Source organism: Peromyscus eremicus, chromosome 9 (assembly GCF_949786415.1).
Source record: "Peromyscus eremicus chromosome 9, PerEre_H2_v1, whole genome shotgun sequence".
Taxonomy (NCBI): Eukaryota; Metazoa; Chordata; class Mammalia; order Rodentia; family Cricetidae; genus Peromyscus; species Peromyscus eremicus.
The window spans coordinates 84,751,020-84,770,812 of record NC_081425.1 but is presented as its reverse complement, the minus strand read 5'-3'; the positions used below and the strand labels follow the sequence as shown (position 1 = coordinate 84,770,812).

The following is a 19,793-nucleotide window of genomic DNA, read 5'->3' as shown; positions in this document are numbered from 1 at the left end:
CTTTTGGGAATCCGGTGCCTGTGGTGTGACCCCTTTGCACAGCCTTGGTGCAGTAGGGGAGGAGCTTGGACCTGCCTAGGCTCAGTGAGCTGGGCTCTGCTGACTCCCCATGGGAGACCTCGATTTGGGGGATGAGGGGTTGCAGGGTGGCTTGGGAAAGAGGGCTGGGGGGGGGTGGGAGGAGGGGGGAGGGGGGAATCTGTGGATAGTATGTAGAGTGAGTAGAAAATTTCTTAAGAAAATAAAAGAACCTTGTAACAAGAAAAAAAAAGAAAAACAAAATAAAACTATTAAGAGTCATGTTTTTTCAATTGACTTGGGAAGAAATGGTTCTCATGACAAACTCTTCACATAACTATTCCTTTGTAAATATAAATAAATATATAATCAGAGTGGGAACAGGCACCTTATACTGAGGTCTCCATTGCAACCAGCCTAAAGGCATTGGAGCATGCATGTGAGCAGACTGTCGTTTCTCAGGACAGCTACAGCAGCAGCACCAGTAAGATGCCCCCACATGACCAGCATGCCCCCTGCAGGAGCCTGACCTTCAAATGCAGGAGCAGGCTGAAACACCATCACTCCTGGAGACTGTAAGCAAGGTGTGAGCATGTCAGCCAGCTGTAGCAACCATGTAAACCACACTGTTGGTACAACTTACGTAGGGTTGGATCTAAGTGAACAAAAGCCCCATCTAGTTAGTCAGAAGAGTTAGAATTTTATTAAACCCTTCATTAAAGTAGCTCCACTAACGAGTAGTGAAGCCTGTCTGCATCCGTGTGTCAGCTAAAAGGGCGTCATTATTTTAACTTTTATCTGAAGCCCAGGTCACCGAGTCACAGCAGCTGTTAGTGTCCCTGCCTAAATGCGCAGGGAGACAGCTTGACGGAACCTGCAAGTAGCTGGTAATGTGGCCAGGAAGTTTCCACAGACCCAGCAGCTGCTGCTCACACAGGTGGAACATTCCTTCCTTGAGCCTGGGGATGCTTCGTCACTTGGAGGTGTCTATGCTGGGGACTCACACAAGAAAGAGCCACTGACCTGAGCGAGTCTGGGGTTTGTGGTGGCAGATATTTCATGAGAAAGTTAGGTGTGACAGATGGCTATAACCCTAGCTCTCTGAAGGCTGAGGCAGGGAGATGACAAGAGGAAGAGTGACGGAATAGACAAGGACATGGTGTGAGGGAGAGGAGAGAAAAGGGAAGTGAAGGGACAGAAGGAGGGAGTTTGAGGAGAGAGAAAAGCAGAGGGGGAGGGAAGCGGGGGTGAGGCTACATTCTGTTATATTTATCATGGTGATTCTAAATTCAGAGTGAAGGATACTTAAAAAAAGGAAGATCCCCCTCCCCGATACCAAGAACAAACAAACAAAAGGAAATTATCTACAAACCGAATAGAAGCAGAAGAATCCATATCAGTAGACGAGGGCAGTGTGGACTGCTCCTAACCCAGCTGCAAAAAACAGGGAATTCACTAACAAAATCCCATGCATTCTCACTCACAAGCCCCAAGCTGGAGAGAAGATAGGGGAAGTGATTGGTCTGCAGGTTACAAAGGAACGTGGTATTGTTCTTTTGCTGAGCGGACACACTGTCAAGATGCATTCTAAATATTTATGTTTATACCCGTAGACACAGGCCTTGGTCAGGGAATCTTCTTTGGGCAGTGGGCAGTGGGCAATGGAGAGAAGCAGAACTTGAATCACACACAGTGCTAGGCATAAGAGACTGTGTGCTCAGCCCCAGACAGGACATCTACATTAACCTCCCCATTATCAAGGCTCAGGACACACTGCAGAAGAGGACAAAGACTATAATCTCCAGAGGATAGGGAGGAGGGCTGTGACATGCTGTGTTCTGGACAGGACCTGGCTGTCACTATCATGAACTAACAGCAGCTGTTGCTACTTGCACAAGACCTACGTAAGTCAATTCAGATGCAATCTTGGTATAGATGGCCTGTGCCACCTCCAGGCCCCAGCCCCCACTGAAGAGCTATCTGGTGATGATGGTCTATAATCCTGGTGTAGGTGAACTACAATCTTGGTATAGAAGGCCTATGCCACCTCCAGGCCCCAGCCCTCACTGAAGAGCTATTGGTGATGGAGCATTGCTAGAGGAGGGAGAATCTAGTTTTGCTCTCCTTTGGTTCGGGTTTTATTTTGAGACAGGAGCTCTCTATGTAGCCTTGGCTGTCCTAGAGCTTATGATGATGAAAGCCAGGTCATACTGGCTACAAACACGAGCTTCTGGGCCCAACTGGGTCTGCCTGCATCAGTCTGAGCTGGATAACCGAGGCTCAGGACCGGATGTGATGTCTTCTGAAGGCTTCCTAAAGGAAGTTGGAAAGCCATAGTGCCAGCAGGTGGAAGGCAGGCCAGGCCCAGAATCTCCAATCTGCCTAATTCCATGAGGCACCAAGCCTCTGGAAAGTCACTGTGTGCCCTTGGCCAAGGAAAAGACCTCAGACCCGTGCTATTTGAGTATGCATCAGCACTAAGCTGAGGGGGAGATTTTTTTTTCTTGGATTGAAATCTGGCACCATGGGGCGTAGGACCAACCTAAATGTATTTCCTCAACTATGAAAGTAGTCATCCAATTAAAATTCAGCCAACATCAGTGAGGAGAACTATATGTTCATCAGTTTAAGATGTTTTTTGGCACAGAACCCCCCCAAAAAAATGTAACTTTAAAGAAAATTTGGCAAACAATTAGGGACTTAATCACGTTGTCTTGATACCCTTTCAAACATTTTTAAACAGAAATGATATCATTGCTGTAATTATATTTATTTCAGAGGGGGGCTGACTAAACAAATTTCAGAACATATTTCCACCCCCAAGTTAAGGAAGTAATTGCTCATTTAAGTAAAAAAATGCTTTGGGATCTTCTTATTTAAATATCTATAAATCTAAAATCTGTATTTTCCTCTCCATTCTTCTCTCACAACCTTTCAGGCATGCCAGCTTCCTCTGGGCCATGCGACAGCTCGTGTGGCTGTCCTTAAGAAGCCGTACAATGAAGACTGGTAGAGACACCCCTGAGAAGTCAAAAGTGACCTGCAACGCACATGGAAAAACAGCCAGTCGCAAAGAACAGGTAAGGAATTACCCAGCATTCTGAGCCCATGTTACATATCCATGGAGAATCTTCCAAATGAGCCACAAAATAAACATCTTCAAAGAAACTGGCAGTGAGCAGGTCACACAGTGGCCTGAGCCAAACCCAGAGGAAAGCCTGCTAGCTATGACAAGTCAAGAATGCACTGTGGGAGGTTCACCCAGCCTCCAGGGGTGCCTGGTGGTGAACGGGGAAATCATGTTCTTCTTCAAGCCTTCCCCACAGCCCCAAGGTCACCTACCACCACTACTCACTACCTTTGAGTTTGGGGAACAACGATACATGGAGGGGAGCAGGATCCAGGACTCTTCACGGCCTGCTTACCATGCTATACTCAGGGTCACAGGCCTATGTGTAGATGGGAAGGTTGGCCACCCAGCCTCATTGTTCTTGCCTGTCTAGGCCAGCACATCGTACAGTGTTCAGGTTCCATGCAGCCAGTCTCTCCCATTTCAAGTCTCATACTCTTTAATATTGTATCCTATAGAGTAGACAGGCAGAAATACTCAGGAGGAAAAAAAATCTGAGTATTTGAAGGTAAAATGACTTTTCCACCATAGCAGTTTACTGCAAGGGCTAAGGTGAACAGACAGTGCAAGAATACCACTAGGAGATGATCTGTTGGCTCAGATTTCATGATATCATCAGGATCTCTGCAGATCACTTTTGAGCTAGTTCCAAGGAGAGTGCTTGAATGGCCAATGGAGAATATTTCTGTGTCAATTTTTAAAAATAAGGAGCTATTGGTAACTAATAGATGTTGGAAAAAGGAAAGTTAAGTTTTAGTTAAGGTTGTGGCCCCTAGGGAGTCAACCATGCTCCCATGGAAGGCCACATATCTGAGAGTATATGGCCAACATGCACAGTACTTGATGAGTTAAGAGAATAAAAAGTCAGGTGGGTAGGGAAGGGAGCACTGATCTGGGAAAAGTCGAGGGAGGAGTGAAGGTACTTCATTCTCAAAATAAACAATAATAAACGTGATATTGAGAGAGTCAACTTTTAAAGAATCGTGTAATTCTGAAGTTTTCAAAGTTTAAATAACATTACTTATGGCAGTCCTCTTTAGAGTAAGCAGTAAAGACCCGTGTCCCAGGTAGCAATGCATTTAGGGTATAATACAGAATCTTCCAGAATCACCCACACTAGAAATCCCAAAAAAGTAAGAATTTCTCCCCAGGGCTCTCCACACCAAGCCCAACAGCAGAAGAGGCAAGACTAGAAATCCAGAGTTGGGTTAACTCTCTCCCCTCCCACATGATCTTAAAGGCATAGATACACATCCATTCTAATGCCTGTGTCGTTCCCATCTCAAAGTCAGTAAGTGTGTCTAAATGAAAGCACATCCAAGTTAAGACAATTAGGCTATGTGAACGAACATAAGGCATTGTGAAACCAGTGCACGGGAAAAACAAAACTGGGGTCCCGAGCTGTCCTTCTGATTTCGAGTGTTAAATCTCACGGCATCAGTGAGACGGCATGTATATTTTAATTTAATTTATATTTTTTTCTCATTCTTAAAGCCAGACTCTACATGTTTTAAAACAGCACAAAGATTTGTGAAACCCTGTAAATAACCAGACTTCTAAAGAATGTTCTACTATCTGTTCCTCTACCATTAATAGCTCAATACCCCACACACCACATTTGTTTTGTTTTGGGTTTTGGTTTTTTTGTTTGTTTGTTTGTTTGTTTTTTCTGAGACAGGGTTTCTCTGTGTAGTTTTGGTGCCTGTCCTGGATCTCACTCTGTAGACCAGGCTGGCCTCGAACTCACAGAGATCCACCTGGCTCTGCCTCCCGAGTGCTGGGATTAAAGGCGTGCGCCACCACCGCCCGGCTCCACACCACTTCCTTTTATGAGTGATACTTATCAAATCCAACAGAAGCCCCAGTGAGTGCCAGCTGAATTAATCTCTTGTATTCTAAGCAAGGACAGCAGATGTGGCTTCCTTTGCAAATGCAAAGGAAGCCACCCTGGTCATAGGCCCCAAATGGGGACACTCAGGCAGCATCTACCATGAGGGTCTACTCTATAGGAGAATTCATTTTTATGTCTCTACATAAATTGCATTCTTATTTCTGAACACACAAATTAGAAGGGAGAGAAATTACAAACAAGATAAAGATTTAATAATTGGGAGCGGGGGGGGGGGGGGGGGGGGGATGGAAAGAGAAATCTGATGACATAGGACCAGAAACAAGCATCAGCCAATCCAAGACTCCGCAGCCACCAACTGTAGGGCCCAGCAACGGGCGGCCCCTGCAGAACCCCTGGGGTTCCAACAGTGACCCTGTAAGCTGGAGACAGCAGATAGCCACATGCCAACCTGGCTACCTCTGAGGGCAGTGAACTGTGTGGTCTACTTCCGAGTTTTCTTCCAAAATGGCTTCAAAATGGTGTGTGTACATGTGTGTTGTTTACACTGGGCAAGATTCAGCTCCTGCACTGTGGAAAATTCAGCTTTCTAGAAGGATCGATCCGTGAAAACACAGCATCAGGTGTGTTTTCCTGTTCCATTATTTCATGCCACATCAGCACAGCCACAACACCGGTGTGCCTACTGTGAGTCTTTCTAACCATTCTGCCAAATGTGCACTCAGGAGACCAAGGCACGCACAGGAAGCGTGAGGACAAGGCACAGACGGCCAAGGGAAACCAAAGTACAGAGGAATCTGCAAATCACCCCTTTGGCTTGATGGAAGGAAAAGAAAACGTTCCTTCTCTAATGAGCCCAGACCTCCCTTGAGTCTGCACCTGGCTGTGGTATCCAGAATAATCTTCCTTGGCCTGGCACTCCTGTCTTCTGGAACTTAGCCTTGTGGCTCGTGCTAGAAGGGCTACCCGGCAAAGCCAAGGAAGAGGCTGGCATTGTAATCATCGGTAGAGAAAATCTTCTGACGGGGACAGGGACAGTAACAGGGGTGTAGGCAAGAGTCAAAGCCTTGCTGTTTCTACCCCCATCAAACACACAGCAGCATGAAAAGTTCACCGAGAGGCACAGGGGCCCCAGTGAGGGACCACTGTCAGCACCTTTAAGAGCTCATTCAAAATACGCTGCCCTGGAAAAGGCTCTCTGTCGCTTCTCACAGTCCTTTCAGCTCATAGAAAGTCAGCCTTCGCGGGTTCCAACCGCCAAGCACGTGCTCTCCAGTACAGGTGAGCAGAATCCTAACCGTGGTGCTCATCGGAAGAGCGGCCTCATCGCTTCCCGGAAGTAGAATGAAGGAAGGACAGAGTCCAAGGTCAGAGGGGAGCCCCTTCACCCTCACCCCTGTGTGTTCCCAGAGCACAGAGAGGGAAGCTCTGACCCTGTGATTTTTAAAGATTTTTTTTCACTCATTTGTAATTGTCTATATGTGTGTGCGCATGCATACACACATGGGTATGTGCATATATGAGCGCAGATGCCCATGAAGGATTGGAATTCTCTGGAGCTGGAGTTAAAGATGGTTGTGAACCTGTACGGATTCTGAGAAACTCAGGTCCTCTGCAAGAGCAGTGTGTGCTCTTAACCACTGGGCTGTCTGTCCAGCCACAAGCACAGTCATCTTCAAGTCTCTATCTACTAGTAGATTGGGGCTCTAAGAAGGTAATGGGCACAGCTGCTCATTAGTGAGGTTTCTGAGACTTGGCAGAGGCCCTGACTTAAAGCCAACCTCGGCAAAGTCCAAGGCAAATTGATGGTGGTAGACAAGGTAGGTGGGCACCAGAGGCCACACCAAGGAGTCTCACTGATCTGCACTCAGCACACAATAGTGACAGGACCGGGGTCTGATGATGCAGACCTGTTATCCCAGCTTCTTAAGAGGCTGAGACAGGAAGATGGTGAGTTCAAGTCTGCCATAGGCTACAGAGTGGGTTCAAAGCCAACCTGGGTGATGCAGTGACACCCTGTGCCAAAATAAAGAGGCTGGAGATAAAGCTCAGTGGCAGAATATTTTCTTAGCATGCATGACACCCTAGAGATTTCAATGTACAGGGAGAGAGGGAGAGAGATGAAGGGATGGAGAAAGAGAAGGGAGGGAGAGTACTGGGTAAAGATGCCTAGTTGTGCTACTAATCTGACATTTATTCAGGAAGGAGTCCTGGATAGGTGGGGAGATCAAAGAGGACATTCTGAGAAGAAGTCTGTACTCAATAAGACATCTTCAAAACTGCACAATCACAGATTGCGGTCAAGGACACAACCTAATTGGTCATTTAGAACCACTCTCCTCTCGGCTGAGGAAACTGAGAGCCTCTCCCCATTAAAGAGCCACTTACCTAAGGCCTCATAGCACAGTTTCTGTTACTATATCAGATGACCCACAGTTCTCCAGCCTGAGCAACCCCTCTGCCCGCTTCCCTTTCAGAACTATAAACCATTAACTAATCCCCACAGCGTCCTTCCTCCGTGCCAAGCATACTGCTCAATGCTTCATCACATCTCTTCTCAGCCTCCCATCCCCTGTGAGCATATGAGGGAGGTTCTGTAGTGGCCGCATTCCACAGGGGAGAGACCAAACAATTCAACAGGGCACACTGTGAGTAAGAGACACAGCTAAGAGCAGAACCCAAGTCTGCAGGACAACAGCCTGAGCTTTTAAGCCAGATGCCACCCATCAACTCTACAGCTACAGTGTGTGCATCTCACTGTGCTGGCCACCATGCCACCCATCAACTCTACAGTGTCTGCATCTCACCGTACCAACCACACAGGAGCTGCATGTAGACTGAAAACGCAACTCTTCTCAAATTAACTCAGAGAGGAAGCTTTAGTCTTGCTCCCTGCAAACAGAACCAACGTGCAAGTGGTTTCCACGGGCCACCTGGCAAATGCCTAACGGCTTGTTAGGTCATGTCCCACCTGATTTTTTTCCTTGTGTAGAAACCCTCAGGACTGGGGCTCTCATGACCTGTCATACCCTGTGGAACTTTCTCTGCCACATTTGCACATTTTCAGGCAATGAGAGTCAGCCCAGGGTGCATCTGTCTTGGGAAGCCTCTTTGCCTCTAGCCCCTGCATGCCCATCTATGAAACCCGAAAGCAGTTATTGTTGGCCTTGCATTTTTCATACTCTATCGTGTAAATTCTAAAATTGGACATGCAGGAAAATTGGTCTCTTCATTGGTGATTTTAGTTGTTCAGCAAGAGAGACCGTTTAACAGCAAGAGGAACAGGGCAGGAGGGGACACTGTGACCAGAAGAGCTTCCCTGAGCTGGACACAGTTTGAACTTATCAGGTTTATGTGCTGCCCCATCTACCAGTTCATGAAATGTCCTGGCTGTGACTTATATGTCTTCAGTCCCAAGGTCCTTTAATGAATTTGCAACAGCCTTCACTGACGGCCCGACAGAGGTGGAGTGCGTACAAAATTAAATCAAAAGGCATAAAAACACAGGCTAGACAGGAACACTGAAGGTTGTGCACCCACGGTAGAATTATGGATGGTCTTCATTTTCTTCTTTGCACTTACTGGGGTCTAATTTGCATTATTTATAGAATAATGAAATCCCATGGTCCCTCTCCCTTGGCAAGAATAAGTTCAGACTCTGGTATTGGACAGATTTGAGTTGGAATCCACTTAGAAACCATGTGACCTTGAGCAAGGTATCAATCTCTCTGAAAGACAGTATCCTCATCTGCAAAGTAAGACTGATTCTTCCACTGCAGTTGCAAGAACTAAACAATAATGGCACCTCTGTGCTGGGTGCTTTCCTGTTCTTACAACAACTTTAAAATGTGCAGGCCTGGCACACATCAAGCACTTCATAAGAGTTGGCTGTTATTAGGATAATAATTATTATTCATGTTCATTGTTGTTGGAAGCCACATTCCTGGGTACTGCTCACATGGCTTACCCAAGTACAGGCAGGCATTGAGAGCTCAAATAGGTTCTTATACAGTCTACATCTACACTGATGCACATCTCGGAAGAAACAAATACTAACTCAACTGCAAAGTCCTTTATCATCCTCACCAGAGATGGGGACTGATGGGGACTGGGGATGAGAAGTACCATTTAAATGCTTGTTAATAATAAATTCAAAGAAATTACCAAACTAGACTGGATAAATTCATGTCAGAAGAATTGGGAGTCAGCTTGAGAAGGCTCACTGAAGCAAATAGGGGACAATCACATTAAATACAGTTAAATCCACAACACTTAACAATTTAAAACAGCAAAAGGGATCTATTTTTTGTGGCCACTTCTTACATATACCCCAACACACACACACACACACACACACACACACACACACACACACACCACACACACACACACACACACACATCATGTTTTGGACACTTGTTCTCCAGCTGGCACACTATTTTAGGAGACTGAAGACCCTTTAGGTGGTAGAGCCTTGCTGCTCAAAGTGGGTCATTAGGGATGGACCTTGAAGATGAAGATTCAGTACACTTTCTCTCCTCTTCTCTGCTTCTTGGTCCACTGTTTTCCACACACTGGGCCACTCTGGCCTGCTGTCCAAGCTTTTAAGATGACGGACTGAATGATCCAAATCCATGACCCCGGTGATCTAGCCTCCCTTCAGTTTTTTTCTAGCAGGTGTTTTGGTCACAGCAGGTGCAAAAATAAACACACTGCCAAACAAGAAGCTGACTCAAAACACCCCAAACTGGAAAATATATGAAAAAAGAATCAAACATTTACACCAATAAAAAGCAAAGCAATGATAGAGTCTCTATCCTATAACCTGTATGGAATGACTTAATTTACATGGTTAACACTGAAGCTAATATCACAAATAGGCAAAAAAGGTACCAAATGAACCTCCCATAGGAAGAATGCAGACCACGTATGAAATACCTTAGCTAGAACCTAGAGACGGCTCAGCAGTTAGGAGCTCTTGCTGCCCTTCCAGAAGACCAGAGTTTGGTTCCCAGCACCCACATCCAGCAGGCTCCACAACCTCTTGTTACTCTGGGCCCAAGGGATCTGAAAGCCCTGGCCTCCATAGGCACTTGTACTCATGCACACACACGCACAGACACACAGACAAACACAGACACACACACACACACACATACACACACACCACACTGAAAAATAAAAATAAATATAAAACAAGAAAGAATGAGCCTAGCTAAGAAGAAAGAAAAACTTAATGTGACAGTCTCAGAATCTAACTACAGCTCCCAGGAAGTTCAGGAGCCAGAGGAATATCGTAGATAATAGGCCAGGGGTGTGAAACATCCACCTAGCAAATAACCTTGTTTCTCTGAAGAACAAGCAACCAGAGTGAAAGAGACATGGGAAGAATGAGTGGATTAAGACGGACTTAAAACACAAGGCTCAATATCACTGTGGAGACCTTATCTGGATCCTAATTCAAACAAACAGTGCAGCCGGGCGGTGGTGGCGCACGCCTTTAATCCCAGCACTCGGGAGGCAGAGGCAGGCGGATCTCTGTGAGTTCGAGTTCGAGGCCAGCCTGGACTACCAAGTGAGTTCCAGGAAAGGCGCAAAGCTACACAGAGAAACCCTGTCTCGAAAAACCAAAAAAAAAAAAAAAAAAAACAAACAAACAAACAGTGCAAGAAACCAACCTTTAAAAAGACGCTATAAATAACACTCGGTGTTCAAGTTTACATCAGGAATCACTGCTGTTTTTCACATGAGCTAGTGGACGCCGGGTATGTCTCTTTTAGGAGTAAGCCGAGATTAACTGTATGCTTAAGAACTGCTTCAAGGTACTATGGGAAGTCAATGGAAAAGAAGCTCAAGAATGGACACATGTTGAGCAATGCTGAAGCTGAATGATGAGCACATGGGATCCCTTTTTGCCTTTCTGTCTTGCACTGTACTGTTTTCAAAATAGAATGTTAACTAACAGTACTTCATGGGTATACAGTACCGTCTTCAAAATAGAATGTTAACTAACTAACAGTACTTCATGGGTATATTGTACCGTCTTCAAAATAGAATGTTAACTAACTAACAGTACTTCATGGGTATATTGTTCTGTTTTCAAAATAGAATGTTAACTAACAGTACTTCACGGGTATATTGTACTGTCTTCAGAATAGAATGTTAACTAACTAACAGTACTTCATGGGTATATTGTACAGTCTTCATAATAGAATGTTAACTAACTAACAGTACTTCATGGGTATATTGTACTGTCTTCAGAATAGAATGTTAACTAACTAACAGTACTTCATGGGTATATTGTACTGTCTTCAGAATAGAATGGTAACTAGCAGTACTTCATGGGTATATTGTACCGTCTTCAGAATAGAATGGTAACTAACAGTACTTCATGGGTATATTGTACCGTCTTCAGAATAGAATGGTAACTAGCAGTACTTCATGGGTATATCAAGCATGTCATGAGGAACTGAAACAGTGGGAAAGGCCAGACACAGTTTTACTTTATACCTTTATTACAATATTTGAAAACTAAACGTGAGCATTTTTATTTTTGTTATAAAAATGTTAAAGGAGGTGTAGTCTGAGTAATGAGACTAATGGGTAATATTTGATTTTCTTATTTACATATTGATAATAAGAATTTTAAAAAGAAAACTTAAGTCAAAAGCTGAACTTCAAAAATAAATCATGTAGGGATACATACAAAGGCAAAAATTCCTTACCATCCAGTTTCTAGGTTTACAAACTTCGGTCTGTAAAGGACCAGACAGTTAATATTTTACACAGCTTCTCCGTTCAGCCATTGTTAAAGGACAGAAGCCACATACACTAGGTAAATGAGGGGGTGGGGCTAGGTCCCAATAAAACTTACAGACATGGAAATGGGATATTTTTACAAGTCACGGTATTATTCTGCTCTGGATTTTTGTTCAAAGGTTCAAAAATATGCTAATACCATTCTTAGCTCTCAGGCTATACCAAAGTAAGACTAGGGATAGCCTGGGGGCTAATGTCTACCAACTGTCTTTCAAGATAGTTTCTCATGTCATTTAGACCTTGTGGTCTGGAGATAAGCATCTAGAATATATGGACGGCCCACGCTTACGTCTTTTAACCTGGTAGTTCCCATGCTTTTCAACAAGCCTCTGAGAAAAAATCACTACCATATGTTAACAGGACTGTTTGCAATTATTTCATTAGAGATAGAATCTACTTTCTCAGTTTAAAAAAAAAAAGAGAGAGAATGGTCAGGAAGACACAGATTTGCTTCAAGCCATGCCAAGTTCAGCTTAAAAAAAAATGACCAGAGCAAGAGAAAAATCTTTGACTTTTAACCTCCTCTATGATTAATTATATGACTTAAGCCTTCAAATCTTTTGCAAATAAAAGAAAAGGGAAACTCAAAACTTCTCTGCCCTTTTCCGAGTCATGAAGCCTTTTAAAGTTTCCGAAAACCACGAGTTACAATCCTGAAGGCACCAACCTCCACAGAAGCACAGACAGCACATGTTGTTTTAGGTCCGGCCATACATCATAAAAAGCAAAGTAACGCCAACAAATAAGAACAAAGAAACTACGGAGGCCTTCACAGCAGGCCTCATCAAAGGGCTTATCTGCCACAAATGTGTACTGAGCACAGATTGGGTGCTCCCCCATCTGATCCTAGCTGCCACCTGGAAGGCAGGAATGCTCACCCCACTCAGAGAGCCAATGAGGCAGGCTCAGGAAGCCAGACTTAGCACAGGCTGGCTGTGTGCTAAAACTCAGGACTCTAGAAACAACCTTCTATTTGATAACTTCGGTAAAGTTCTTTTTTATTAGTTGTTAATTATGTTTTTATATGCCGGGGAGGGGGACATGTGCACATGAGCACAGATGCCCACGGAGTCCAGAAGAGGGCATCAGCTCCCCTGGAACTAGAGTTACAGGCAGTTGTGAGCTGCCCAACATGGGTGCTGGGAACCCAGCTTGGGTCCTCTGAAACAGCAGCGTGTGCTCTTAACCACTGGACCATCTCTCTAGCCCTGCAATTTGAAAACCTTTTAAGAAAGAAAAAGAAAAAAAAAACTCTACATGTAAAATACAGTTTTCTTAGTATGGTGGTTCATGTCTGTAATCCCAGCACTTGGGAGACTGGGGCAAGAGGGTTGCCACAGGTTCAGGCTTGGCTACAGAATGAAACTGCCTACAGAGCGAGCTCCTGTCTTAAAAGGTAAAATAAACTAAAAATAATAATAATAATAATAATAATAATAATAATAATAATAATAATAATAACAAAATATAGTTTTTCTCTTCCAGAAAAGGACTAGAAATGTGTGGTCTGAAATCTATCAAGACCTTCTAATGTAAGTGCCCAGCTCCCATCTCACTTTTATGGCCGACAAAAGAGGATTTCAAGTAATCCCTTCACTTCCCCTGGTCTGGGAAGAGGATCCTTGTTTGCTCTCTGTAACCTCAAAAGAAACACCATGTTCTAATTGCACTGGGAAGAGAACATCAAGACGACGCATCAATGCCGAGCTCTAGCTGATGGCCCCGCGTGCAAGCCTTTTCTACATGGGAGGTAAAGCCTGTCAGTCAGTATTCACCCACAGGTCAAGAGGCAAGAATTCTAAGCCAAAAATAGATTTTATTTGCCTTTAAGCGGAAGTGACAGGCAAATACCACATAATCTGTTCTAATGCTGGATCCTCTGCATCCTGTGGCTCGGCTCCAGATGCCCGGCAGATGGGAAGGTTTCCTTACCACGCATTTCAAGAAGGCAATCAACCCATAGGCCAGGAGAGGCTCTGCTTACAGAAGCAAGGTCCTCAGGAGAGCGTGCCCAGGTGGCACGCGCCAAGCTCTGAGTGACACTGTATTAGATGAGCAAGTTGAAAGGGCAACAACCACGAAGGCATGCACCTGTAGGTCATCGCCAGTTCTTATCTAAGTGAGCTTGACAGAATGCTTCCTTAGTTCCTCCCCACTCATTTGAGTATGCCCATAAACAGTGGACCATGCAGAGGAAAAGGTGTCAAGCTAGTTGAGTGATCTGTGTCAGAGAAAATGCCAAGGACACTGAGAGACACATGCAGAACAGAGGCACACACAGAGCCAAGGCACAAAGGCAAAGAGATAGAGACAACATTAATGAGTAGAATAACAAGTGTCCTGAAGGGGAGGTGGCACGATCGGATATTTGCAAATAGTTGGACCCTGTGCTGACAGCCAAGTCTCTTCCTAAAATGTGTCTGAAGAGACACACTGATATTAAAAGAAACGTATCATGTATTTAACTATGCTTGGAGTGAAAAGATAACGAACACGTAGACGAGGCGGAAGGGAAGAAAAACCAGGCAAGCACCAAAGGGGAGAATGGAGTGAGAAGGACGCAAGCAGGCTGTGGGTGACGGGAAGGAGGCAGAGAAGCAGGCCCTAAAAGGGCCCAAATGTGTCAGCTACGAAAAGTGAAGTTCCAGAGGAAAAAGTACACTCATTGTGCCCCCCGCCCAGCTCCACACAAGGCAGAGGGTATGCAAATCAAGTCCCTATCCCCTGGGGATGTGGAGGGTGCACAGGAGAATGGAAGGGACAGAATGAGCACAGGCCTTAATGATGCTCTAGATATACAAGGCTGGAAGAGATAAAATTAGATAAGATAAAGCTTAAGCCAGCAATTTGGAAAGAAAAGCAATCAGTTGAATTACAGAAAGCAATAGTCACAGGAGGGGAGGGGGGAAGAGTAAGCACGGCCAGCTCATATACTCTACCTCCCCAACCCCCAGGAAATTTCTGGAAATAACTCAAGCAATCTCTGGGGGCCACTCCAAAGAACTGAAGCGTCTGAGGTACTTTCCTTGTACGTTTATGTATGTGGAGTCACTGTGAAGAGGTTCTCATATAAAGAATCCATCCTACAAAACGGGACTTCTGCTCCCTACACAGCCCACTGTACCAAAGTAGTACAAAGCAGGCATCTGCATGTAACCTTCTGATGTTATAAACCAACACCATCATCTACCAAGTTCACACTAAGAGCCACACAACTGAGGCACAAAAAAAAAAAAAAAAAAAAAAATTGCATGAGATGGCTGGGGGATGGGGGGTGGCATTTACCACGCAAGCCTCGTGACCTGAGGTCAATCTTCAGAAACAGTATGAAGATCAGAGAGAATTAACTCAGATCAAAGGAGAGAACTAGCTCAATGGTTGTCCTCTTGCCCCCGTACACATCCCATGGCATGCATATGTGCGCGCACATACACACATACACACACACACACACACACACACACACACACACACACGTGATAATAATAATAATTGTTTAAATCTCATAATGTGTCAAGTAAGAGTAAAATTTTGCATTGGGCCTCATTCATAGCTATCCTGGTTGTCGTGTGGCCAATGGACTTCAGGTTGGACACACAGAGAATGGCCTCAGTTCCTCTCCTGGAGCTGCATACATCACCCAGTATGAATTTTCCAATATTAGTGCTCTAAAATTTACTGTGCCTATGATGAATCAAGCATCCATAATTCCTGGTACTACTGCTGCCATCATTAAGTACCTAAAAATACAATGCCCGCCTCAGGGCCCGGCACAGGATAGACGCCCAATAAAGACATCAAAAGCTACCTCCAAAAGTCAGTCGGAAAAGGTGGCGGTGACACCTCGTCAGCACACCCCAAGTCTCACTCCCTCCCATTCTAACAAGACTAGTCAGCGCTGCACATGCTTGGTGCCCCACCCCACCCCCAGCCTCTCATGACCCCGACAAGGGCATTTCAGGACTCCAGGAGGCTTCCTCACACCTATCATAGGAAGAACCAGGGCTCTGGTTGCAGAGCCACCTCAGGAATCCTAGGTAAGAACCGAAGGTCACCCTGCCAGAAAAGTCACCTCAGGCAAACCATCTCTATAGAGAGAAATCTCCCTGGATGCATAATGCACATGAGAAACCACAAAGATGCTCTGTAGACCCCACGTGGTGGGAAATAACATTTAAAAAAAAGAGTTCAGTTTAAATACACAGCCTGGGTAAACTGGGGGGCGGGGGGAATGAGGGGATGGAAACCTGAGAAACGGGGTTGGGTGGGTTGGGGCAAGATGGAGGGGGAGAGTAATGAAAGAGATATCTTGATGCGGGGGGGAGACCATTTTGGGGTTAGGGAGAAATCTGACGCTAGGGAAACTTCCAGGAATCCACAAGGATGACCCCAGCTAAGACTCCTAGCAATAGTGGAGAGGGTGCCTGAACTGGCCTTCCCCTGTAATCTGATTGGTAACTACCCTAACTGTCATCAAGAAGTCTTCATCCAGTAACTGACAGAAGCAGAGGCAGAGATCCACAGCCAAGCACTGGGCTGAGTCCAGTTGAAGAGAGGGAGGAGGTACTGTACAAGCTGGGAGGTCAAGGTCATGACAGGGAAAACCCACAGAGACAGCTGACCTGAGCTCACGGACTCTAGACCAACAGCTAGGGAGCCTGCTTGGAACTGACCTAGACCCTCTGCATGTGTGTGACAGTTGTGTAGCTTGGTCTGTTTGTGGGGCTCCTAGCAGTTGAATCAGGACCTGCCCCTGGTGCTTGAGCTGGCTTTTGGGAACCTATTCTCCATGCTGGGATGCCTCGCCCAGCCTTGATGCAGGGGGAGCTTGGTCCTGCCTCAACTTGATATGTCATGCTTTGTTGACTTCCATGGGAGGCCTGCTGCCTCTTTCTGAATGGAGATGGAGGAGGAATGGACTGGGAGAGGGGGTTAGAAGGAGGTGGGGGAGGGGCGGAAGGAAAAGAGGGAGGGGAAACTATGGTCGGTATGAAAAATAAATGAAAAAATTTAATAAGAAAAAAAATTACAGAAGTCTGTCCCAAAGATTTTACCACAGCCACTGAAATCTGTTCCTATTTGGTGGCACACCTCCCTCAAAAATTATTTGAAAATATGGACCTGACCTATTTTTTAAATAGCATGAAGTTATATATGCTAAAGGTCATAGAAACACTAAGATTATCAAAATAAAAATAGAGAGCTACATCAGATTTTTTTTTTTTTCCGAGACAGGGTTTCTCTGTATAGCTTTGTGCCTTTCCTGGAACTCACTTGGTAGCCCAGGCTGACCTTGAACTCACAGAGATCCGCCTGGCTCTGCCTCCCAAGTGCTGGGATTAAAGGCGTGCGCCACCACCACCCTGCTCAGATTTTTTAAAAAGTGGGGGGGTCATGCCTTTAATCCCAGAACTTAGGAGGTAGTGGCAGGAGGATCTCTATGATTTTGAGGCCAGCCTGGTCTACAGAGAGTTCAAGGACAGCCAAGGATACACAAAGAAACTCTGTCTTGAGAAATCGGGGTTGGGGGGGTGGGGGGAGTAAAAAGCTGGAGAGATGGCTCAGCAGTTACACAGGCTGCTGTTCCAGAGGACCAGGGTTTGATTCCCAGTGCTCACATAGTGGCTTACCACTGTCCATTACTCCAGTTCCAGGGAATCTGATGCCCTTTGCTGGCCTTCCCAGGTACCAAGCATACATGCAAAACATGTATGTACATAAACAGGCACAACATCCATGTACATAAAACTAAAAAATAGCCAGGCGGTGGTGGCGGCGCATGCCTTTAATCCCAGCACTTGGGAGGCAGAGGCAGGCGGATCTCTGTGAGTTCAAGGCCAGCCTGGGCTACCAAGTGAGTCCCAGGAAAGGCGCAAAGCTACACAGAGAAACCTTGTCTCAAAAAAACAAAAAAAACCTAAATAATAATAATAATAATAAATATTAGAAAAGAAAAGACAGACAGAGAGAGAGAGAGAGAGAAAGAGACAGAGAAACAGAGAGTGCAGACTGAGCAAGCCGTTTGGAGCAAGCCAGTGAGCAGTGTTCCTCTGCTTCAGTTCCTGCCTCCAGATTCCTTCATTGGCTTTCCTCAATGGACTGTGACCTGGGATATGTAAGCCAAATAAACCTCCCCTAAGTTGCCTTAAAAAAATAAAGTAAAAATACATATTTAAAACTTTGGCCCATCCAACAACTATAATCAAACAATAAATTCCACTCAGCTTCTTTGAAGCCAATACAAGAAAGAAAACATGATTGGAAACCCAGATATCTCAACAACCCGTAGAAAGATATCGCAGAGAAACAAGGATTAGACATCAAGGGAAGCCTGATCAAGCAGAGAGCTGGTGTTGCAAAGTTCTCCTTTAAAACCTCGGTCACGCTTGCAAACTGGCTATGCAGAGGCTGCCACCAGCACCAGGACAGAACCTCCTCCTGGCCATGCACGCTCACTAAGGGTCCCAGAGGAAAGGCCGTGAGGCCGATCCCCAGCCTGATGCGGAGTGCTGGGGCTGCACTGCTCGGGGTGCTGGGCTCATGGCCCACCGCCAGACCGAAGTAGGAAGCGGCCCAAACCTCAGGCTGCTGCTTTCTCTTCCACACACTATCTCCCTCTTTTCCACCCGGCTATCACAGTAGCAGCTCAAACTCAGGAAGAGTAGAAAACATAACAAATTTACCGAGTATCTAAAGATATAAACAGCATTCATGCCTAAAAGCCAACTCAGCAACATCTTAACAAAAAAGTCAAATTGTAGTCGGCAGGCCAATTATTGGAAAACCAGAAGACTGAATCATAAGAAGGCATAGAATTCTAGTTCTTTGAAGGGTACTTAAAATTCCCTACTAATTCCCACCTCTTATCGCTCTCCTTATTTGAAATGCCTGATTCATACTCTCCCAAATTGTACACACCCACCTCAACATAGAGCCTCTTGGAGGCCAGGCTGATGCCTCAGTAGGCCGTGTGGTTGTGAGCCCGAAAGCAATGCCTAGGCTAGCATAATTCTCATACATCATCAACCCACTTCTGCTGATGCAGGCCCATGATCCCAGGTACATGGGAGGCTGAGGCAGGAGGATCACAAAATCAAGGCCTACATGAGCTAAAGAGTAAGATCCTGTTTCAAAAGTTTAAAATGGGAAAGGGTGTGGGAAGACAAGGAAAACAGTTCAGTGGAAGAGTGTTTACCTAGTACACTTGAAACCATAGGTTCAATATCGTGTGTGTGTGTGTGTGTGTGTGTGTGTGTGTGTGTAAAATGTGTGTAATGTGTGTATGTATGTGTATATATGTATATGTATGTATGTATATGTGTGTATGTATAGTTAGTTAGTTAGTTAGTTAGTTAGTTAGTTAGTTAGAAAGTCCCCCAGGCAGCAACTTTGTAGTTCTGCATTCTCATTTTCCCTTCATTATTCTAAGATCTCCACAGAGGATACAGAATAAGACAGCATTGACTGGTGGAGGTTTGATTCCAAAGGGACTCTCCTTTCATAAATGCAACGGGACAAACACTGTGTAGCATGTCATTCCAGAACTTCAGCAAATGCACCTGGACGAACACGGGGCCGCTGACCCTCATATCTCCCCTGGCTGTAACAATCCCTGTGACCCTAGGCTGTAAGGCCACAACCGTCTGAGAGATCGGGTACTAACAAAAGACCACATGAGCCTTACCAAAGAGCAACAGACACCCTGCTATTAGCCACCATTAGCTTCTGCCATGGGGTCAGACCAGTGCTCCTGTGGTCCTAAGACCCGCAAGGCAAGCTCCATCACTTTTGTTTAAAGGGGAGCAAAAGGAACACCAGGAGGACCGGCCTGCTCAGGACACTGTCTGGGATTCAGCCCTGAAGTAACTGGCTCTATAGCAGTACCATTGCTTTTTTTTTTTTTTTTTTTTTTTTCAAGCCTAAAAGAGAGCTGAGGCTTGGAAAACACAAAGGAAAGTCTCTCCAAAGCCAGCAGAC

General features: G+C 45.3%; 1 protein-coding gene across 2 annotated transcripts in view; it reads right to left on the bottom strand.

The window, feature by feature from the left end:
* Cacna1d (calcium voltage-gated channel subunit alpha1 D) overlaps positions 1–19,793 on the bottom strand; it is a 304,192-nt gene that overhangs the window by 248,392 nt on the left and 36,007 nt on the right. The window lies entirely within an intron of this gene.